Source organism: Capricornis sumatraensis, chromosome 16, assembly GCF_032405125.1.
Source record: "Capricornis sumatraensis isolate serow.1 chromosome 16, serow.2, whole genome shotgun sequence".
NCBI classification, from domain to species: domain Eukaryota; kingdom Metazoa; phylum Chordata; class Mammalia; order Artiodactyla; family Bovidae; genus Capricornis; species Capricornis sumatraensis.
This window is the reverse complement of record NC_091084.1, coordinates 4,100,853-4,124,657: the sequence shown is the minus strand read 5'-3', so window position 1 is coordinate 4,124,657 and position 23,805 is coordinate 4,100,853. Positions and strand designations below refer to the sequence as shown.

General features: G+C 39.2%; 1 protein-coding gene across 3 annotated transcripts in view; it reads left to right on the top strand.

Annotated features, from left to right (window-relative positions):
• GRIA4 (glutamate ionotropic receptor AMPA type subunit 4) overlaps positions 1-23,805 on the top strand; it is a 630,202-nt gene that overhangs the window by 517,170 nt on the left and 89,227 nt on the right. The window lies entirely within an intron of this gene.

Here is a 23,805-nt window from a genome sequence, read left to right as displayed (position 1 = left end):
TACATTCCCTGTATACCTATTGTGATGACAGGTTTTATCATGAGTAGATGTTTAATTTTGTCAAATGCTTTTCCTGCCTCTTTTTGGATGATTATGTGTTTTTTCATTTTATTGATGTGATACATCACATTGATTGATTTGCATCTGGTGAACCATCCTTGTTGCCCTAGAATGAATCCAAATTGTTTTTGGTATATGATCTTTTTTATGTGTTATTGGGCTCAGTTTCCTAACATTTTGTTGAGGATTTTTTGCTTCAATAACTCATCTAAGATATTGACCTTCAATTTTCTTTTTTGGTAGTGCCTTTGTCTGATTTGGGTATCAGGCTGATAGTGGCTTCATAGAGTGACTTTAAGAAGAGTGTTCCCTCATATTGTTTTTGGAATAGTTTGAGAAACATAGGAATTATCTCTTCTTTACATGTTTGGTAGAATTCCCTCTGAAGGCCTTTGTTCCTGGACTTTTGCTTAGAGGGAGGTTTTTGTTTGTTTGTTTGTTTGTTTTTTAATTACAGATTCAATTTCACTTCTACTAATCAGCCTGTTCAAATTATCTATTTATTCTTGATTTATTCTTGGCAGGCTATATGTTTCTAGAAATATCCACTTCTTCCTGGTTGCCCAATTTCTTGACAGATAACTGTTCATAATATTCGCTTATGGTTTTTTGTTTTTATTTTTTTGTACTTTCTGTGGTATTCTTATTTCTCCTCTTTAGTTTTTTGCTTTGCTGATTTGGGTCCTCTCTTTTTCTTCTTGGTTATCCTGGCTAAAAGTTTTCAATTTTGTTTATGCTTTCAAAAAAAATGATTTTCCTTATCTTCTCTGATGCTTTTTTTTCAATTTATTGACTCTGCACTTTATTATCTCCTTCCTTCTGCTAACTTTGGGTTTTGCTTGTTCTTTTTTTCCAATTCTTTAGAGGATAGGTTAGTTTGGTCATTTGAGATTCTTCTTGTTTCTGAATGAATGTCTGTGTCACCACAGAGATTTGATAAAGTCGTGTATTCATTTTCATTTGGATTGACATATTTTCCTTCTTTGATGTCATCATTGACCTATTGGTTTTTAACTAGCATATTATTTAGTCTCCACTTTTTAATCCTTTTCTTATTTTTCCTTCTGTAGTTGATTTCTACTGTTGTACCATGGTGATCAGAAAAGACGCTTGAAATAATTTCTATACTCTTAAATTTAATGAGGTTTGTTTTGTGACCCAGTATGTGGTCCATCCTAGAAAAGTTTCCATGTACACTAGAAAATAATTTTTATTCTTGTTTTTTTCTTTTTTTTTTTTATGTAGTGTCCTGTACAATGAATTAATTTTGCAATCTATAACTTCTATTCCATTTTTTACTTTCTGTCTTGTTGATGTAAGTGGAGTGTTAAAGTCTCCTACTAATAAATAAGTCTTCTACATTTCTCTATTTATGTCTGCTAGTATTCGATTTGTATACTTAACTGTCCCTATATTGGGTACGTATGTGTAAAGAGGTGTAACTTCCTCTCCCTGTAATGATCTCTCCTTTGTTATGTAATGCCCTTTTGTCTTTCTTTATGGTCTTTGTTTTAAAGTCTATTTTGTCTGATGTGAAAATGGTGCACTCACTTCTTGTTATTCCCATATGCATGAAATATTTTCTCTATCCATTTAGTCTGTGTTTGTTTTACATGCTGAAATGAGTCTCTTCTAGGCAACATATTGCAAGTTCTTAGCCTTTATTTTTTTTTTAAATAATCAATCTGCCATGCTATAGTTTTTATCAGAGCTTGTTGTTTACTAAAATTTAAAGTAACTATTGATATGTATGTACTAATTGCCATTTTAATACTTGTTTTACAGTTTTGAGGGTAGCTCTTTTTTGTTCATTTGTTCTTTTAGTTTTTCCTTTTCACATTTGATGATTTTTTGTTTTTTTTGTAAAACCATGCTTTTCATTTATAGCTACCATAGAGTTCAAATATGTTGACCCAAGATATTTATTTGACTCAAACTGATAGTAATTCAAGTTCAAATGTATTCTCAAAGCTCTGTATTTATATACTACTCTCACCCACATTTTGTGATTTCAGTGTCCTATTTTACATCTTAATGCTTATCATTTTACACTGTATTGTAGTGGCAATTATTTTTACAACATTTTTATTGTTTTTCAATCTATGTACTAGTTAAATGTAAAGAAGGAAATGCCAACCCACTCCAATATTCTTGCCTGGAGAATCCCATAGAAATAAGAGCCTGGTGGGCTACAGTCCATGGAGTCACAAAGAGTCAGACACGACTGAGTGACTAACACACAAACACACCAGTTAAGTGATCTTCAATCCTTTCTTATATTTGCCTTCCCATTTTCTGAAAGAATCTTGCTTTTCCATTTAGCGAAGAGCTATCAATATTACTTTTAAAGTAGAAATAATATTTCTGAATTATTTTAGTTTTCATTTCTCTAAGAAACTATTTTTTTTTTCTATTCTAAATTATAATCTTGCTTATTAGAGGATTCTACACTGCAGACCTTTCCTGTTCACAATTTTGATCTAATCATGCCACCCTATTCTGGCCTGGAAGGTTTCTGCAGAGAAACCAGCTGATAGTCTTATAGGGATCCCTTGTAAATGACTCTGTTTTGCTTTTGCTTCCTTTAGAATCCTGTCTAACATTTCCCATTTTAATTGTGACCTGTCTTTTGGTGCGCTCAGCTTGAGTTCATCTTGTTCTGGACGCTCTGTGCTTCCTATGCCTGTATATCTGTTTTCTACATTAGATTTAAGTTTTCAGCCATCAGTTCAGTTCAGTTCAGTCATTCAGTCGTGTCCAACGCTTTGCGACCCCATAAATCACAGCACACCAGGCCTCCCTGTCCATCACCAACTCCCAGAGTTCACTCAGACTCACGTCCATCGAGTCAGTGATGCCATCCAGACATCTCATCTCCGGTCATCCCTTTTTCCTCCTGCCCCCAATCCCTGCCAGCATCAGAGTCTTTTCCAATGAGTCAACTCTTCACATGAGGTGGCCAAAGTACTGGAGTTTCAGCTTTAGCATCATTCCTTCCAAAGAAATCCCAGGGTTGATCTCCTCCAGAATGGATTGGTTGGCTCTCCTTGCAGTCCAAGGGACTCTCAAAAGTCTTCTCCAACACCACAGTTCAAAAGCATCAATTCTTCAGTGCTCAACCTTCTTCACAGTCCAACTCTCACATCCATACATGACCACTGGGAAAACCATAGCCTTGACTAGATGGACCTTAGTCGGCAAAGTAATGTCTCTGCTTTTGAATATACTATCTAGCTTGGTCATAACTTTTCTCCCAAGGAGTAAGCGTCTTTTAATTTCATGGCTGTAGTCACCACCTGCAGTGATTTTGGAGCCCCCAAAAATAAAGTCTGACACTGTTTCCACTGTTTCCTCATCTATTACCCATGAAGTGATGGGACCAATGCCATGATCTTCGTTTTCTGAATGTTGAGCTTTAAGCCAACTTTTTCACTCTCCTCTTTCACTTTCATCATGAGGCTTTTTAGCTTCTCTTCACTTTCTGCCATAAGGGTGGTGTCACCTGCATATCTGAGGTTATTGATATTTCTCCTGGCAATCTTATTCCAGCTTGTGCTTCTTCCAGTCCAGCGTTTCTTATGATGTACTCTGCACAGAAGTTAAATAAGCAGGGTGACAATATACAGCCTTGACGGACTCCTTTTCCTATTTGGAACCAGTCCATTGTTCTATTTCCAGTTCTGACTGTTGCCTCCTGACCTGCATACAGATTTCTCAAGAGGCAAGTCAGGTGGTCTGGTATTCTCATCTCTTTCAGAATTTTCCACAGTTTATTGTGATCCACACAGTCAAAGGCTTGGACATAATCAATAAAGCAGAAATAGATGTTTTTCTGGAACTCTCTTGCTTTCTCCATGATCCAGCAGATGTTGGCAATTTGATCTCTGGTTCCTCTGCCTGTTCTAAAACCAGCTTGAACATCAGGAAGTTCACGGTTCATGTATTGCTGAAGCCTGGCTTGGAGAATTTTGAGCATTACTCTACTAGCGTGTTAGATGAGTGCAATTGTGCGGTAGTTTGAGCATTCTTTGGCATCGCCTTTCTTTGGAATTGGAATGAAAACTGACCTTTTCCTGTCCTGTGGCCACTGCTGAGTTTTCCAAGTTTGCTGGCATATGGAGTGCAGCACTTTCACAGCATCATCTTTCAGGATTTGAAACAGCTCCACTGGAATTCCATCACCTCCACTAGCTTTGTTCGTAGTGATGCTTTCTAAGGCCCACTTGACTTCACATTACAGGATGTCTGGCTCTAGATGAGTGATCACACCATTGTAATTATCCACGTCGTGAAGATTTTTTCTACAGTTCTTTTGTGTATTCTTGCCACCTCTTCTTAATATCTTCTGCTTCTGTTAGGTCCATACCATTCCTGTCCTTAATCAAGCCCATCTTTGCATGAAATGTTCCCTTGGTTTCTCAAATGTTCTTGAAGAGGTCTCTAGTCTTTCCCATTCTGTTGTTTTCCTCTATTTCTTTGCATTGATCGCTGAAGAAGGCTTTCTTATCTCTCCTTGCTATTTTTTGGAACTCTGCATTCAAATGAGTATATCTTTCCTTTTCTCCTTTCCATTTTTCTTCTCTTCTTTTCACAGTTATCTGTAAGGCCTCCCAAGACAGCCATTTTGCTTTTTTGCATTTCTTTTCTATGGGGATGGTCTTGACCCCTGTCTCCTGTACAATGTCACGAACCTCATTCCATAGTTCATCAGGCACTCTATTTATCAGACCTAGGCCCTTAAACCTATTTCTCAGTTCCACTGTATAATCATAAGGGATTTGATTTAGGTCATACCTGAATGGTCTAGTGGTTTTCCCTACTTTCTTCAATTTAAATCTGAATTTGGTAATAAGGAATTCATGATCTGAGCCACAGTCAGCTCCTGGTCTTGTTTTTGTTGACTGTATAGAGCTCCTCCATCTTTGGCTGCATAGAATATAATCAATCTGATTTCGGTGTTGACCATCTGGTGATGTCCATGTGTAGAGTCTTCTCTTGTGTTGTTGGAAGAGGGTGTTTGCTATGACCAGTGCATTTTCTTGGCAAAACTCTATTAGTCTTTGCCCTGCTTCATTCTGCATTCCAAGGCCAAATTTGCCTGTTACTCCAGGTGTTTCTTGACTTCCTACTTTTGCATTCCAGTCCCCTATAATGAAAAGGACATCTTTTTTGGGTGTTAGTTCTAAAAGATCTTGTAGGTCTTCATAGAACCGTTCAACTCCAGCTTCTTCAGCGTTACTGGTTGGGGCATAGACTTGGATAACTGTGATATTGAATGGTTTGCCTTGGAGATGAACAGAGATCATTCTGTCGTTTTTGAGATTGCATCCACGTACTGCATTTTGGACTCTTGTTCACCATGATGGCTACTCCATTTCTTCTGAGGGATTCCTGCCCGCAGTAGTAGATATAATGGTCATCTGAGTTAAACTCACCCATTCCAGGCCATTTTAGTTCCCTGATTCCTAGAATGTCGATGTTCACCCTTGCCATCACTTGTCTGACCACTTCCAATTTGCCTTGCTTCAAGGACCTGACATTCCAGGTTCCTATGCAATATTGCTCTTTACAGCATTGGACCTTGCTTCTATCACCAGTCACATCCACGGCTGAGTATTGTTTTTGCTTTGGCTCCATCCTTTCATTCTTTTTGGAGTTATTTCTCCACTGATCTCCAGTAGCATATTGGGCACCTAATGTCCTGGGAGTTTTCTTTCAGTATCCTATCATTTTGCCTTTTCATACTGTTCATGGGGTTCTCAAGGCAAGAATACTGAAGTAGTTTGTCATTCCCTTCTCCAGTGGACCACATTCTGTCAGACCTCTCCACCATGACCTGCCCATCTTGGGTTGCCCCATGGGCATGGCTTAGTTTCACTGAGTTAGACAAGACTGTGGTCCTAGTGTGATTAGATTGATTAGTTTTCTGTGAGTATGGTTTCAGTGTGTCTGCCCTCTGATGCCCTCTTGCAACACCTACCATCTTACTTGGGTTTCTCTTACCTTGGGCGTGGGGTATCTATTCACAGCTGCTCCAGCAAAGCACAGCTGCTGCTCCTTACTTTGGATGAGGGGTATCTCTTCACCGCCACCTTTCCTGACCTTCAACGTTGGATAGCTCCTCTAGGCCCTCCTGTGCCCACGCAGCCACCACTCCTTGGATGTTTTGTGGCTCCTCCTGGCCGCCGCCCCTGGCCTTGGAAGCGGGGTAGCTCCTCTGGGCCATCCGCCCCGACCTCGTATGTGGGGTAGCTCCTCCCGGCCGTCACCCCTGACCTCGGATGCAGGGTAGCTCCTCTGGGCCATTCCTGTGCCGTCGCAGCCTGGCACTCTCGGCAGTTGCCCCTGTCCTCGGATGTGGGGTAACACCTCTTGGCCACTGCCCTTCCGACATGGGGTCCTCCTGGCTTCTGCCCCTGCCTCGGACGTGGGGCAGAAGCTCCTCTCAGCCACACTTAGTGCACCGGTTGGTTGCAGCCACCTGTGCTTAGTGCTCCAGTCGGTTATAATTTCTTCAAATACTTTTTTGATCCCCCCCTTCTCTTTTGGGAGCCCCTATATTATCCCATAGATCTCATGTGTTACTTTCTTTTGTTACTTTTCTTCCACTTATCTTTTTGTCTACTGTTCTGATTGGTTGATTTACATTCTTCCATCTTCCAGATCACTTATTCCTTCTTATGTTGAATTTAATCACCTATTCATTGCTTTTAGATTTCTTTTTATCTCAACAATTGAATCATCTATCTTTTATTATTTCATCTTTATAGTTTTAGTTTCTTTTTTACTGCATTTTTATAGGGAATATTTCTTAAATTAGTTATAGTTTTATTACCAGCTTTTGGAACATGGATCCTCATTTATGTTGGAGATTGTTGTGAGGTACAGCTACCAGTGCTAGGCTCTGTCTGTCCTGATTGATTACAAGCTAGCTGGCAGTCATGCCTTACAAGTATTAATATAATTTAGGCTTCTCTAGTCTCTTTACTATCCCAGCAGTTTTCCCAGCAGGCAAATTTCTTGTCTCCTCCTCACAAGACTGCACTACTGGAATGCCCAGACTGTGGCTTGATCTGCTCACTCCCCAGAGTTAGCATTGCCTGTATAGACCTTCTCTTTTTGACAGATCTTTCCCAGAACCTCATTTCCTGATCTGAAGCTTATTTAAAAAAAAAAAAAAAGCTATCTACTTTTATAGACATTTCTTGCAATTTTGGTTGTACAGTAGTTCTGTCAGCTTCTAGTTAGTTTTCTGTGACAAATGCTTCACATATAGATACATTTTTAATGTGTTTGTGGTGGAAGGTTAACTCCAGGTCTCCTACTCTCCCAGTTTGATCTTACTCTCTTATAAGCACATTTTTTGTATAAGTCAAAAGCCTCCCATATTTAAACTAAATTGACTCTCTGAAGCAGCTGAAATTTTAAATATGGATATTCTTTGGATTCTTTATGAATGATATTTCTCTAAAATAAGAGACAGAATAAGTAATGACACAGATATATTGGCTTTTTAATTGCTATCAAGTTATTTTGCTAGAATATAGAAGGTAGATCTTGTGTACTTAAAGTAATATTCACTTTCATTATGGGTAAGAATGCAAGTAGTTTTTAAAGGCTTCTCAACATTATTTTAAGTTGACTTTTTATTACATATAAGATGAATTTATCTTCTTTGCCTAGTGACAATTGCATCTCATTCATCCTTCTATCCTGATGAAGTGGGAATAAATTTATATTTTCCCTGTCTCACTGATTCTCTTACACAGCTACTACACTTTACTAAGATCTCACCTCCAATCAGGCCAAAATAAATGGGAATTTCTTCCCTTTTATTACTCAAACCTTACCCTTCTAAATATCCAAAGAGACCAACAATGAGTTTATACCATCTAAACAGTATGAGTTGTGCCTGATATCTAAATGGATGGGCATCTCTTTTTAGAAAATTGAAGTGTAATTTACTTCAATATTGTTTTAAATATACAACACACTGCTTTAATATTTTGAGGTTGTATTCCATTTAAGGTTAACGTTCTCAGAAATTCTACAATTATCCCCATGTCCTTTCACTAAATTATTTTCTGTTTGCACTGGCCTAGTCAGTGTCTGATGTTTACAAATGAGAGCCCTGATGGGTTCACCTGCCCTGGACAGAGCATGCAGCTCCTATCTTCCTGCTCACTGGAGAGCAGAGAAATCACATCCACTGCCACTCTCAGTCTTCCATGTGACCTGTCACCATTGGGATGTCAGATTAACCATCCACTTCTTCCTCAAAGTCTTCCTTTGTATTTCATGGAACTCACCACCAGAGAAATCATTGGTAACTCTCAGTTCTTAAAATTCCTCTTACCTCCCCAGGGCTTCCTTTGTGGCTCAGCTATTAAAGAATTTGCTTGCAATGTAGAAGACTTGGGTTTGATCCCTGGGTTGGGAAGATCCCTTGGAGAAGGGAAAGGCTACCCACTCCAGTATTCTAGCCTGGAGAATTCCAAGACCAGTGTAGTCCACAGGGTCCAGTATAGTCCAAGGACTGTATGCTCCATGGGGTCGCAAAGAGTCGGGCACAACTGAGTGACTTTCACTCACTCACTCAAGGTTATAAAATATTAGCTATGTTCATTGTGTTTGTAGCTTATTTATTTTACATATAGTAATTTGTACATACTACCTCTTACCCCTAACTTGCCCTTCCCCATTTTCTTTCACCCCTTGTCACTCCCAGCTTCTCTATATCTGTGAATCTGTTTCTCTTTTGTTACAATAATTCATATATTTTTTCAATTACAGATAAAACATACATCATGCAACATTTATATTTCTCTGTCGTCTGACTTATTTCACGAAGCATAACACCCTCCATATCCATGTATGGTGCTGCAAATGGCAAATTTTCATTATTTTATGGATAAGCAAAATCTATTGTTTATAGCACATCTTTTTTAATCCACATACATTGATGGGCACTTTGGTTGCTTCCCTATATTGGCTACTTTAAATAATGTTACTATAAACATTGGAATACCCATATATTTTTAAATTAGTGTTTGTTTGTTTGTTTTTCTGGATATATACCCAGACATGGGAGAAAGGAATGGCAAACCACTTCAGTAATGTTGCTTCAAGAACCCCATGAACAGTATGAAAAGGCAGAAAGATACAAGGATGATGAGCCCCTCAGGTAATTAGGTGGTCAATAAGCTACTGGGGAAGAGTGCAGAAATAGCTCCAGAAAGAATGAAAAGGCTGGACCAGAGCAGAAAAGATGACCAGTTGTGGATGTGTCTAGTGGTATATATCAAATCTAATGCTATAAAGAACAATATTGCATAGGAAACTAGCATGTTAGGTCCATGAATAAAGGTAAATTGGATGTGGTCAAGCAGGACATGGCAACAGTGAATGTCGACATTTTAGGATAGTTCTATGAAGAATTGCAAGACCTTCTAGAACTAACAACAAAAAAAGATGTCCTTTTCATCATAGGGTATTAGAATGCAAAAGTAGGAAGTCAGGAGATACCTGGAGTAACAGGCAAGTTTGGCCCTAGAATACAAAATGAAGAAGGGAAAAGGCTAACAGAGTTTTTCCAAGACAGTACACTGATTATAGAAAGCACTCTCTTACATAAACACGAGACAACTCTGTACATGGACATCACCAGATGGTCAACACCAAAATCAGAATGATTATATTCTTTACAGACAAAGGTGGACAAGCTCTATATGGCCAGCAAAAACAAGACCTAGAGCTGGCTGTGGCTCAGATCATGAGCTCCTTACTGCAAAATTCATGTTTAAATTGAAGAAAGTAGGGAAAACCAATAGGCCAATCAGCTATGACCTAAATCAACCCCCTTAGGATTATACAGTAGAGGTAAAAAATAGATTCAAGGAATTAGATCTGGTAGACAAAGTGCCTGAAGAACTATGGATGAAGGTTCATAGCATTGTACAGGAAGCAGTGATCAAAATTATACCTAAGGAAAAGCAGTGCAAGAAGGAAAGGTGGTTATCTGAGGAGACCTTACAAATAACTGAGGAAAGAAGAGAAGTGGAAGGCAAAGAGGAAAGGGAAAGATATACCCAACTAAATGCAGAGTTCCAGAGAATAGCAAGGAGAGATAAGAAGCTTTCTTAAATGATTAATCAAAATAAATAGAAGAAAAAAAATATAATGAGTAAGACAACAATTCTCTTCAAGAAAATTGGAGGTATCTAGGGAAATGTCATCCAAGGATGGGCACAATAAAGGACAGAAATGCTAATGACCTAACAGAAGCAGAAGATACAGTGGCAAGAATACACAGAAGAATTTACCAAAAAAAAAAAAAAGATATTAAAGACCCGAATATCCGTGATGGTTTGTTCACTCACCTAGAATCAGACATCCTGGAGTGTGTAGTCAAATGACTTTAGGAAGCATTACTAGGAAAAAAGCTAATGGAGGTGATAGAATTCACCTGAGCTATTTAAAATCCTAAAACATGATGCTTTAAAGTGTTGCACTCAATATGTCAGCAAATTTGGAAAACTCCCACAGGACTGGAAAAAACCAGTTTCCTTTCCAATCCCAAGGAAAGATAATGCTAAAGAATGCCCAAACTACCACAGAACTGTGCTCATTTCACACGCTAGCAAGGGAATGCTCAAAATCCATCAAGCTATGCTTCAGCAGTATGTGAACTGAGAACTTCTAGGTGTACAAGCTGGGTTTAGAAAAGACAGAGGAACCAGAGATCAAATTGCCAAGATTCACTGGATCATAGAGAAAGCAAAGGAATTTAAGAAAAACATCTATTTGTGCTTCACTGACTACACTAAAGAATTTGACTGTGTGGATCACAACAAACTGGAAAATTCTTAAAGAACTAGAACTAGCAGACCACCTTACTTGTCTCCTGAGAAACATGTATGCAAATCGAGAAGCAACAGGATGTGAATCTAGAAGCAACAGTTAGAACTAGACATGGAACAATGTACTGGTTGCAAATAGGGAAAGGAGTACATCAAGGCTATATATTGTCACCCTACTTATTTAACTTCTATGCAGAGTACATTGTGAGGAATGTCAGGCTGACGGAATCACAAGCTGGAATCATGATTGCTGGGAGAATATCAACAACCACAGGTATGCAGATGGTACCACTCTAATGGCAGGAAATGAGGAGGAACTGAAGAGTCTCTTAATGAGGGTGAAAGAAAAGAGCGAAAAAGCTGACTCGAAACTCAGCATTCAAAATATTAAGATGATGGCATCCAGTCCTATCACTTTACAGCCAAAAGAAGGGAGAAATGTGGAAGCAGTGACAGATTTTCTTTTCTTGGGTTCCAAAATCACTGTGGAAGGTGACTGCAGCCTTGAAATTTAAAGATGCTTGTTGTTTAGAAGGAAAGCTATGACACACCAAGATAGCACATTAAGTAACAGCCAACAAATGTCTGTATAGTCTATGGATTTTCCAGTAGTCACGTGTGGGTGTGAGAGTTTGACCATAAATTAGTCTGAGCACCAAAGAACTGATACTTTCGAATTGTGCTGGAGAAGAATCTCTGTGCAGGTCAAGAAGCAACAGTTAGAACTGGACTTGAAAAGACAGACTGGTTCCAAATGGGGAAGGGAGTATGTCAAGGCTGTATATTGCCACCGTGCTTATTTAAATTCTATGCAGAATACATCACGTGAAATACTGGGCTGGTTGAAGCAGGAGATGGAATCAAGATTGCTGGGAGAAATAGCAATAACCTCAGATACATAGATGACACCACCTTTATGGCAGAAAGTGAAGAACTAAAGAGCTTCTTGATGAAAGTGAAAGGGGAGAGTGAAAACGTTGTCAAAAGATCAACATTCAAAATATTAAGATCATGGCATCCAGTCCCATCATTGCATGGCTAATAGATGGGGAAACAATGGAAACAGTGACAGACTTTATTTTCTTGCACTCCAAAATCACTGTGGATGGTTGACTGCAGCCATGAAATTAAAAGATGCTTGCTCTTGGAAGAAAAGCTATGACAGCATATTAACAGAATATTAAACACATATTAACAGCACAACAATAGCATATTAAAAAGCAGAGACATTACTTTGCCAACAGAGATCCATCTAGTTAAAGCTATGGTTTTCCAGTATTCACATATGGATGTGAGAGTTAGAGCATAGAGAAGGCTGAGCACAGAAGAATTTATGGTTTGTACTGTGGTGTTGGAGAAGACTCTTGAGAGTTCCTTGGACTGCAAGATCAATTGTAAAGGAATTTGGTCCTGAATATTCATTGGAAGGATGGATGCTGAAGCTGAAACTCCAGTTCTTTGGCCACCTAATGTGAAGAACTGACTCATTTGAAAAGACACTGATGCTGGGAAAGATTAAAGGCAGGAAGAGAAGGGGACAACAGAGGATGAGATGGCTGGATGGCATCACCGACTCAATGGACATGAGTTTTGGTAAACTCCAGGAATTGGTGATGGACAGGGAGGCCTGGAGTGCTGCAGTTCATGGGGTCGCAAAGAGTCAGACATGACTGAGCAACTGAGCTGAACTGACTGAAGTAAACATGGATATTGAAGATTAGATTCTTAAAGGTACAAAATTAGGAACAAATACCAAAAAACAAAGATTAAAAATCTAGAGTAGAAGTTAGACTCTCAAAAATACAGTTTTAAAAATATGAAACAAAATCAATTAGAAAAATTATTAAATAAAATACGTATGAAATTTGCTTTAAAAATAGGGTCTTTTTTGGCAAGGTAATAGTAGGCTTGGTTTCATTGAGTTAGACAAGGCTGTGGTCCTAATGTGATTAGATTGATTAGTTTTCTGTGAGTATGGTTTCAGTGTGTCTGCCCTCTGATGCCCTCTTGCAACACCTACCATCTTACTTGGGTTTCTCTTACCTTGGGAATGGGGTATCTCTTCACGGCTGCTCCAGCATAGCACAGCCGCTGCTCCTTACCTTGAACAAGGGGTATCTCCTTACCGCCACTGTTCCTGACCTTCAACATGGGATAGCTCCTCTAGGCCCTCCTGTGCCTGCACAGCCACCATTCCTCAGGTTGCTCCTCCCCGGCGCAGCCTCTGGCCTTGGGCTCAGGGTGGCTCCTCACGATCACCGCCCCTGGCCTTAGGCACGAGGTGGCTTCTCCCGGCTGCCCCTGACCTCGGTCATGGGGTATCTCCTCCTGGCCACCACTGGCTTCGGATGCTGGGTAGCTCCTCCTGGCCACCACCCTGACCTCGGATGTGGGGTGTCTCCTCCTGGCCACCACTGACCTCGGACTCAGGATAGCTCCTCTCGGCCGCCGCCCCTGACCTTAGAGGCGGGATGGCTCCTCCCGGCCTTTCTTGCGCCGTTGCAGCCTGGCACTCTGGGCCACTGTCCCTGACATCGGACGTGGGGTAGCTCTCGGCTGTTCTTGGTGTGCCGGCCCGCCACCGCCACTGCCTGCACTTAGTCTGGGGAGGCCTCACAAATAGGTGTGAAAAAAAGAGAGGTGAAAAGCAAAGGAGAAAAGGAAAGATATAAGCATCTGAATGCAGAGTTCCAAACAATAGCAAGAAGAGATAAGAAAGCCTTCTTCAGCAATCAATGCAAAGAAATAGAGGAAAACAACAGAATGGGAAAGACTAGAGATCTCTTCAAGAAAATTAGAGATACCAAGGGAACATTTCATGCAAAGATGGGCTCGATCAAGGACAGGAATGGTATGGACCTAACAGAAGCAGAAGATATTAAGAAGAGGTGGCAAGAATACACGGATGAACTGCACAAAAAAGATCTTCATGACCCAGGTAATAATGATGATGTGATCACTAATCTAGAGCCAGACATCTTGGAATGTGAAGTCAAGTGGGCCTTAGAAAGCATCACTACGAACAAAGCTAGTGGAGGTGATGGAATTCCAGTGGAGCTGTTTCAAATCTTGAAAGATGATGTTGTCAAAGTGCTGCGCTCAAAATGCCAGCAAATTTGAAATACTCAGCAGTGGCCACAGGATTGGAAAAGGTCAGTTTTCATTCCAATTCCAAAGAAAGGCGATGCCAAAGAATGTTCAAACTACCGCACAATTGCACTCATCTCACATGCTAGTAAAGCAATGCTCAAAATTCTCCAAGCCAGGCTTCAGCAATATGTAAACCATGAGCTTCCTGATGTTCAAGCTGGTTTTAGAACAGGCAGAGGAACCAGAGATCAAATTGCCAACATCCGCTGGACCATGGAAAAAGCAAGAGAGTTCCAGAAAAACATCTACTTCTGCTTTATTGACTATGCCAAAGTCTTTGACTGTGTGGATCACAATAAACTGTGGAAAATTCTGAAAGAGATGGGAATAACAGACCACCTGACCTGCCTCTTGAGAAATCTGTATGCAGGTCAGGAAGCACACTTAGAACTGGACATGGAACAACAGACTGGTTCCAAATAGGAAAAGGAGTATGTCAAGGCTGTATATTGTCACCCTGCTCATTTAACTTATATGCAGAATACATCATGAGAAACGCTGGACTGGAAGAAACACAAGCTGGAATGAGGATTGCCAGGAGAAATATAAATAACCTCAGATATGCAGATGACACCACCCTTATGACAGACAGTTGAAGAGGAGCTAAAAACCCTCTTGATGAAAGTGAAAGAGGAGAGTGAAAAAGTTGGCTTAAAGCTCAACATTCAGAAAACAAAGATCATGGCATCCAGTCCCATCACTTCATGGGTAATAGATGTGGAAACAGTGGAAACAGTGTCAGACTTTATTTTGGGGGGCTCCAAAATCACTGCAGATGGTGATTGCAGCCCCGAAATTAAAAGACTCTTACTCCTTGGAAGAAAAGTTATGACCAACCTAGATAGTATATTCAAAAGCAGAGACATTACTTTGCCGACTAAGGTCCATCTAGTCAAGGCTATGGTTTTCCCAGTGGTCATGTATGGATGTGAGAGTTGGACTGTGAAGAAGGCTGAGCACCAAAGAATTGATGCTTTTGAACTGTGGTGTTGGAGAAGACTCTTGAGAGTCCCTTGAACTGCAAGGAGATCCAACCAGTCCATTCTGAAGATCAACCCTGGGATTTCTTTGGAAGGAATGCTAAAGCTGAAGCTCCAGTACTTTGGCCACCTCATGCGAAGAGTTGACTCATTGGAAAAGACTCTGATGCTGGGAGGGATTGGGGGCAGGAGGAGAAGGGGAAGACAGAGAATGAGATGGCTGGATGGCATCACGAACTCGATGGACGTGAGTCTGAGTGAACTCCGGGAGATGGTGATGGACAGAGAGGCCTGGCATGCTGCGATTCATGGGGTCGCAAAGAGTCGGACATGACTGAGCGACTGAACTGAACTGAACTGAATAGTAGGCTATAAAACAAAATTAAAGGAGTAATAAAGAACTTAAAATTTAAAAAATTAAAAAGTGATAATAGTAAAATATATCTAGGAATTTCTCTGGAGCTATTAAGGACAATGTGGGGTCATTTCAGTTTCTGATAGTTCCTTGTTCCAGCTTGTAGTTCTTCTCAAGGTCTATAAGCCCCTTCCCATGCTTAGTCAATGTTAACTGCAGAGTTTTAATCGTTGCACCTGTCACTTCCAGAGTTTTTTGCCCTTCTTTGTTTTCTTTTGGCTTCCCCTGTTTGAAAGTCTCTTCCATGTCTAATTTCCACCCTGACACAAGGGGGCAAATGTGGTCACTTATTTACACTCACTTGTTCAGTTGTGTTTTGGGGAGGGAGGAACCCTTCGAACAATTATCACTCGTGTGTGTGGGGAGTGCTTGCAGTGTATGGACCACACTGGGTTTGCCCAAGCTCACAGCTTGTGCTTTCTGGTTCTACACTGCTCAGGCTGCGGGGTGCTCTGCAGGACACTGTCTAAAGCGGGCCCTGGGTTTTGTGCACTTCTCAGGTCTAATCCACTCGGGTTCAAGTTCTCAGGTACTCCACAAGGGCACAGACTCTGTTGGACACGCGTTTTGTGCCCTTCCCAGGTCTGAGCAGCTCCGGCGACCAGGTGCTTGAGGAGCACCCTGTCCTATTGGGCCATGTATCTTAATCACCTCTTTGGTCTTGGGTGTGCCATGTGTCTCCTCTGGGAAGCTGATCTCAGGCTATGACCCTCCTGGCAGATGTCAACCATCCAGGATCCCAGGAAGACGTGGTTAGCAACTGGAGGCCTGCTCACAGTTTGGTGGAGGGTGCCGGTCTCTGAGGCAGAGATTGGAGCAGCCCGTTGCCTTCTGGCTCTGGCTGTAGCCCACCTGTCTCTCTGCCTCTGACAGGGAGGGGATGGTATGCAACTGGCTAGCACTCCTTTGGTGATCACTCAATCCTTTGCTCTGTGAGTGGGCCAGGCTGTGCATTAAGTTAGAGCATTTTGCAGGAAAGTTCTTTCTCTCTCTCTCTCTCTCTCTGGCTATCCCACGGTTTGGGCTGCTGTCTCATGGTAGCTCCCTCAGATTCTCCTCAGGGTATTCAGTTCTGGTCCTTACCCTAAGCATGCAGCCTGTGCCTCCCTGTCCAGCCTCCAGTGGCTGATGCGAGCATCTGGGCTACTTCTCTGCTGGGAGTTTTGGTTAGGCACCTATTTTGTGGTTTTTTTTTTCTTTTTCTGCCCAGTTATGTTGCTCCCTGAGATTCCAAAACTCCCCACAGACCTGCAGGTGAGAGGGTTTCCTGCTGTTTGGAAACTCCTCCTTCATGACTCCCTCCCCAGGATAGGTCTCCATCCCTAACTCTTTTGTCACTCTTTTTGTCTTTTATATTTTGTCATACCTCCTTTTGAAGAGAAGGGGCTGCCTTTCTGTGCAGATGTTGTTTTGTGGAAGTTGCTCAGCATTCAAATGAACTTTTGATGAATTTGTGGGGGAAAGTGGTCTCTCTGTCCTATTCCTCAACCATCTTGGGACCACCTTCCCAAGTCAATTTTTAACCTAACATTTAAAAGGTGTTAAAAGGGAATATCTCCCATTCTATTTGACACTCTTTCTTTTAAGTGCACCTGAGCTGTCTCAGTATGATTTAGTCAACCTGTGAACCTGAAATGCAAAACACAGAAATTCTTTCTTAATTAGAAAAATATAAAATAAGTATTAATTAAACACATATGATATGATGAACCTGTATATTTACATCAGTAATCATCAGGATATCTGAAGTTCTCTAATTTATTATTTTCACTTTCCCTCTCCTTCTTAGAGGATGTACCAACTCTAAATGAAAATTAAAAGGAAAGCCAAGTTGGAAATTAATATTTTCTTAGGATGCCATTAACTATTGTGAAATGCAGATGTTGTTGAGTAGCCCATTTCAATAAGCAGAAACTCTCTCACTGGTCTCCCCTCTGCCCTCTGGGGCATTATTTACTAAGTTATTTAACCACTGACCACCTCTCCCTTCACTGCTCTAGGACTGTAGAGATGATTTTATTACAATGTTTTCCACACTTTCAGTTCCACAGTCAGTTCAGTTTGGTTCAGTAGCTCAGTCATGTCCAACTCTTTCTGAACCCATGGACTGCAGCATGCCAGGCTTCCCTGTCCATAACCAATACCCGGAGCTCAAACTTGCTCAAACTCATGTCCATCGAGTTGGTTATGTCATCAAACCATCTCATACTCTGTCGTCCCCTTCTCCTCCTCCCTTCAATCTTTCCCAGCATCAGGGTCTTTTCAAATAAGTCAGTTCTTCACATCAGGTGGCCAAAGTATTGGAACTTCAGCTTCAACATCAGTCCTTCCAAAGAATATTCAGGATTGATTTCCTTTAGGATGAACTGGTTGGATTTCCTTGCAGTCGAAGGAATTCTCAAGAGTCTTCTCCAATACCATAGTTCAAAAGCATCAGTTCTTCAGAGTTCAGCTTTCTTTATAGTCCAACTCTCACACCCATACACAGCTACTGGAAAACTGTAGTTTTGACTACATATTGGCAAAGTAATGTCTCTACTTTTTAACATGCTGTCTAGGTTGGTCATAGCTTTTCTTCCAAGGAGCAAGCATCTTTTCATTTCACCACTGGCTGCAGTCACCATCTGCAGTGATTTAGGAGCCCCCCCCAAAAAAAAAATAAATTCTCTGTTTCCATTGTTTCCCCATCTATTTGCCATAAAGTGATATATCGGATGCCATGATCTTTGTTTTTTGAATGTTGAGCTTAAAGCCAGATTTTCATTCTCCTCTTTCACATTCATCAAGAGGCTCTTTGGTTCTTCTTTGCTTTCTGCCATAAGGATGGTGTCATTTGCATATCTGAGGTTATTGATATTTCTCCCAGCAATCTTGATTTCTGCTTGTGCTTCATTCAACCCGGCATTTCACATGATGTACTCTGCATAGAAGTTAAATAAGCAGGGTGACAATATACAGCCTTGAAGTACTTCTTTCCCAATTTTGAACCCGTCTGTTGTTCCATGTCCAGTTCTAACTGTTGCTTCTTGACCTGCATACAGATTTATCAAGAAACAGGAAAGGTGGTCTGGTATTCCAATCTATTGAAGAATTTTCCACAATTTGTTCTGGAAACTGTTTGTTCCACAGTTCCACAGTATCCTGTGCTTAAAAACTAAAACCTACTTAGTCATCAAAGTAACCTTCTATTAAAACTGCTTTCCAGTCTACAGCCTATCGATTTTCTATATGAAATTAGTTTAAAATATGATAGAAAAAATATTGCCTATACTCAAATAGACATTGCTAAAATTAACTGAGTCACTTACCATTCTTTAGATTATAACTAAAAGAAGCTTATAATCAGATTGGTAATCTTTTTTCCTTTACCTTCAGCATAGCAACAGAATGGAATCAGAGAAATGTAAACTATTATTTATCAGTTAGGCTTTACATCAGATGATTTTTCTGAAGGCTGCAGCTTTGCCTGTAGGTATTGTAACTGTGGGAAAACTCTATAAAAACAAACAACAACAACAAAAAACTTGGCATGTATTCTATTTCACCAACTCCTAAAATAAAATAATACTGTTATCAGTTAGCAACTAATGCAGTAGTTGAATCACTGTAGCTTTTGGAAAATTGAAATTATTTGCCTATCTCTGGGTCTGCCCTATCTTCTCATTTTTATCAACAAATGCTCAACTGACATTTAACTAGCTAGAGATTGATAGTGTTTCTCCAGTTTCAAAAATCATATGTCTGATTTCTGGTGTCTAATTTTCTTCCCAGTAAAATGAGAATATTACTGATGAACTGTCAAATCAGCTAGCATGTAATTGACATGAAATAAATATTTATTGACTTAATTAATTAACAGTAGCCATTATTTATTAAATTCAAACCAGCTGTATTAGCATTATCTTTCTTATTTTGCATGTGGGAAACCTAAGGTTAGAAAGTTGCAAAAATGAGATTCAGAGCCTGGATTGCTTTCTACAGTATCTCCCTGCCTCTCCTAAAAATATTATGATAAGTATCAAAATTAAAAACACATGAAAAGTGAAAGTCATTCAGTCGTGTCCAACTCTTTGCAACCCCATGGACTGTATAGTCCATGGAATTCGCCAGGCCAGAATACTGTAGTGGATAGCCATTCCCTTCTCCAGGGGATCTTCCCAACCCAGGGATCGAACCCAGGTCTCCCACATTGCAGCGGATTCTTTACCAGCTGATCCACAACGGAAGCCCTATTTCTTCAAGGGAAAACACATATTTGTGTAAAAATACACAAGAGCATAATTTTTAGAAAGCAAAGTTGAGAATCTTTTGGTTCTAATATGTATTTGCTGGGAGATCTTAACTAGTTTTGCTTTAGCCCACTGACACTTGGCTTCGTCATTTTTAAGATAGGATATATCTCATAAGTTTGTTGTGAGAATTAAATTAGATTGATAATCAGTGGAATGTGCTTACCACAATGCCTGATCCATAATCAGCCCAGCATTAATATTAACTATGGAAACACACTCTGGGTCTTTCTTCGTCCCTTAGTTGCCAATAGCCGGATAGTAACATGCATATATTGGCTAGAAAGAAATTCCTCTTTGTTATTAAAATTAAAAACAGGGAAGTTTCCAAAATCATGGCTGAGACACATGCAACAGGATAGGTAACACTAGGTTTGCCTCTTCTCCTTGATTCCTACTATAACTGTAGGGTCACTGCTGCATAATTTATGTTGACAAAAAAAGGGAAAAAGATAAACTTTTTCTCAAGACTACTGAATCAAATTCACATTTTTAAAAAGATTTCCTAAATACCTAAAGGGGACAGACAGGAAAGCAAGTGCAGATGCTTCAAACTCTGTGTGTGGTTTACTTTTGTCTGAGTTACTGTCTTTGGTTATAATAATTCACTTTTGTAATATACTTTTTGTCTTTTTCCTATAATTGTTTGTTTATAAAATTGGGTGTGTGTTTTTGTAAGTTACCTCAAATTTCTAATGAAAAAGTAGAGCCAGGTATGGAATACATATGTAAAAGGTAGAGAGAGAGAGAAATGAGAGAAACAGATAGATGATAGAAAGATACAGCTAGAAAATAAATAACTTTTTTCCAGAATTTGTTTAACTTAGTGAACTACCTCTGAACCAAATGAGGTTACACCTTCCTGTCCACCTTCCTCACTCCACCTGCTGGGACTTGTATATTTCCCTACCACACGTAAATGGCCTATTTGCTCTCTTCTCATGCACTGCCACTTCCCAGAACTATGAGGAGTGTAGTGACTGATATAATCAAAGCTTTCACTCTCTCTGTCTCAAAACACTATCTCTATCTTCTTTTAAACCACTTTGTATCTAAGCTGAACCTCCGTGAAAAGTGTTACACATCACAGACTCAGAGTACCATAAAATCTTAATATTATTATAAGACACATTTTCACATAAGACACGTGTCTGCTTAGGTGTCTTATATTTGATGCTTTTCATTCATCTCCTGAATCCTCCTCCATGCTTCATAAAAGGCACTCAGAGGCTTTTCAGAAATACTGATACTTGTTAAATTGAGTTGAACTGAACTAGAAACATTTATATCCTTTTCTTTCTTTCTTTTTAATTTATTTATTTTAATTGGAAGCTAATTACTTTACAATATTGTATTGGTTTTGCCATACATCAACATGAATCCACCACGGGTGTACCCGTTCCCCATCCTGAACCCCCCTCCCTCCTCCCTCCCCGTACCATCCCTCTGGGTCATCCCAGTGCACCAGCCCCAAGCATCCTGTATCCTGCATTGAACCTGGACTGGCGATTCATTTCTTATATGATATTATACATGTTTCAATGCCATTCTCCCAAATTATCCCACCCTCTCCCTCTCCCACAGAGTCCAAAAGACCATTCTATACATCTGTGTCTCTTTTGCTGTCTTGCATACAGGGTTATCCTTTTCTCATGTGTTATATTTTTTAATTGAAATATACTTGATTTGTAATGTGTTAGTTTCAGATGTAAAGAAAAGTGATTCAGTTATACACATACTCATGCGTGTGTGTATATATGTATTTATATATATTTTTTTTTTCAGATTATTTTCCATTATAGATTATTTTAAAATATTGAATGTAGTTCCCTATTATATATGTTAGCATACTGTTTATCTATTTTGTATGTAGTAGTATATATTTATTAATCCCAAATTCTTAATTTATCCTTCCCACCTCTCCACCTTTAGTAAACATATATTTGCTTCCTATGTCTGTTGTCTGTTTTATAAATGAATTAATTTGTATTATTTTATTCTAATTCCACATACAAGTGATATCATATGATATTTGTCCTTCTCTATCTGACAGTTCAGGCAGAGTATGATAATATCTAGGCCCATGCATGTTGCTGCATGCATTCTTTCTATTATGGTTGAGCAATATTTCATAATGTGTATATGCCATATCTTCTTTATTCATTCATTTGTGATGAACATTTAGGTTGTTTCCATGTCTTGGTAATTGTAAATCATGCCACTATGAACACTGGTGTGCAGATGTCTTTTCAAATTAGAATTTTCTCCAGATATATGCCCAAGAGTAGAACTGCTGAATCATATGGCAACTCTATTTTTAGTTTTTTAAGGAACTGCCATACTGTTCTCAGTAGTGGTTATACCAATTTACATTCCCATCAAACAGTGTCAGAGAGCTCCCTTTCCTCCACACCCTTACCAGCATTTATTATCTGTAGACTTTTTGAAGATGTCTATTTTGACTTGTGTGAGGTGATCCCTCATTGTGATTTTGATTTGCATTTCTCTAATGATAAGCAATGTTGAGCATTTTTCATGTGTTTTTTGACCATCTGAATGTCTTCTTTGGAAAAATGTCAGTATAAGTCTTCTGCCCATTTTTTTTTTGATTGGGTTGCTTGTCTTTGTGATATTAAGCTGTATGAGCACTTGTATTAAGTCCTTGTCAGTCACATCATTTGCAAATATTTTCTTCCACCCTGTAGGTAGCCCTTTCATTTTGTTTATGATTTCCTTTGCTGCTCAAAAGTTTTTAAATTTGATTAGTTCCCATTTGTTTATTTTTGCTTTTATTTTTTTTTAATTTTTTTTATTTTTTGGCTTTCAGAGACTAACCAAGGCAATAGTGCTCAATTTATGTCAGAGATGGTTTTGCCTATGTTTTCTTCTAGGAGTTTCATGGGATCAGGTCTTGTATTTAAATCTTTAAGCCATTCTGAGTTTATATTTATGTATGGTGTGAGGGCATGTTCTTACATCATTGATTTATATGCAGCTGTCCAGCTTTCCCAAGCCACTTGCTGAAGAAATTGACTTCCTTTTCTCCATTATGTAGTCTTGGCTGTCTCATTGAAGATTAACTGACTGTAGGTTGTGTTGGTTTTTTCCTGGGCTCTCTATTCTGTTCTATTGACCCATATGTCTGTTTTTGTGCCAAGACCATGCTGTTTTGATTACTGTAGCTTTATATGACTGTCTGAAGTGTGAGACAGTTAGGCCTCCACCATTGTTCTTTTTCTTCAAGATTGCTTTTTAATTCTGGGTCATTTGTGGCTCCATATAAATTTTAGGATTATTCATTCTAGTTCTGTGAAAAATGTCACTGTTATTTGATAAGGATCTCATTAAATCTGTATATTACTTTAGGTAGTTGGCCATTTTAATAGTATTAACTCTTCCAATCTAAGAGCATGGGTTATTTTTCTATTTCTTTGAATCGTCTTCAGTTTCCTTTATCATTGTTTTATAGATCTTAGCATTTAAGTCTTTCACCTCTGTGGTGAAGTTTATGCCCAGGTATTTTAAGTTTTTTTTGATGTATCTAATAATTTTTTTTTACATTCACTTTCTGATATGTGTTATTAGTGTTAAAAATGCAGCAGATTTCTGTATGTTAATCTTGTATCCTATTACCATGCTAAATTTATTTTTTATCAGTTCTAGTAGTTTTTCTGTGGAATCTTTAGAGTTTTCTATATATAATATCATGTCATCTGCAGATAATGACAACTTTACCTTTTCCCTACCAATTTGAATAACATTTTGTTTCTTTTTCTTGTCTAATTGTTGTGGCTAGGACTTTCAATTGTATGTTGAATAGAAGAGGTGACAGTGGGCATCCTTGTTTTATTCCAAATTTTAGCAAGAAGGCTTTCAGCTTTTCACCATTGAATATTATGTTGACAGTGGGTTTGTCACAAATAGCTTTTATGTTGATATATGTGTCCATTATATTCACTTTGATGGGAATATTTATCATGAATGGATGGCGAATTTTGTCAAATCTTTTTTCTATATCTGGTGAGGTGATCATGTGATTTTTGTCTTTGTTG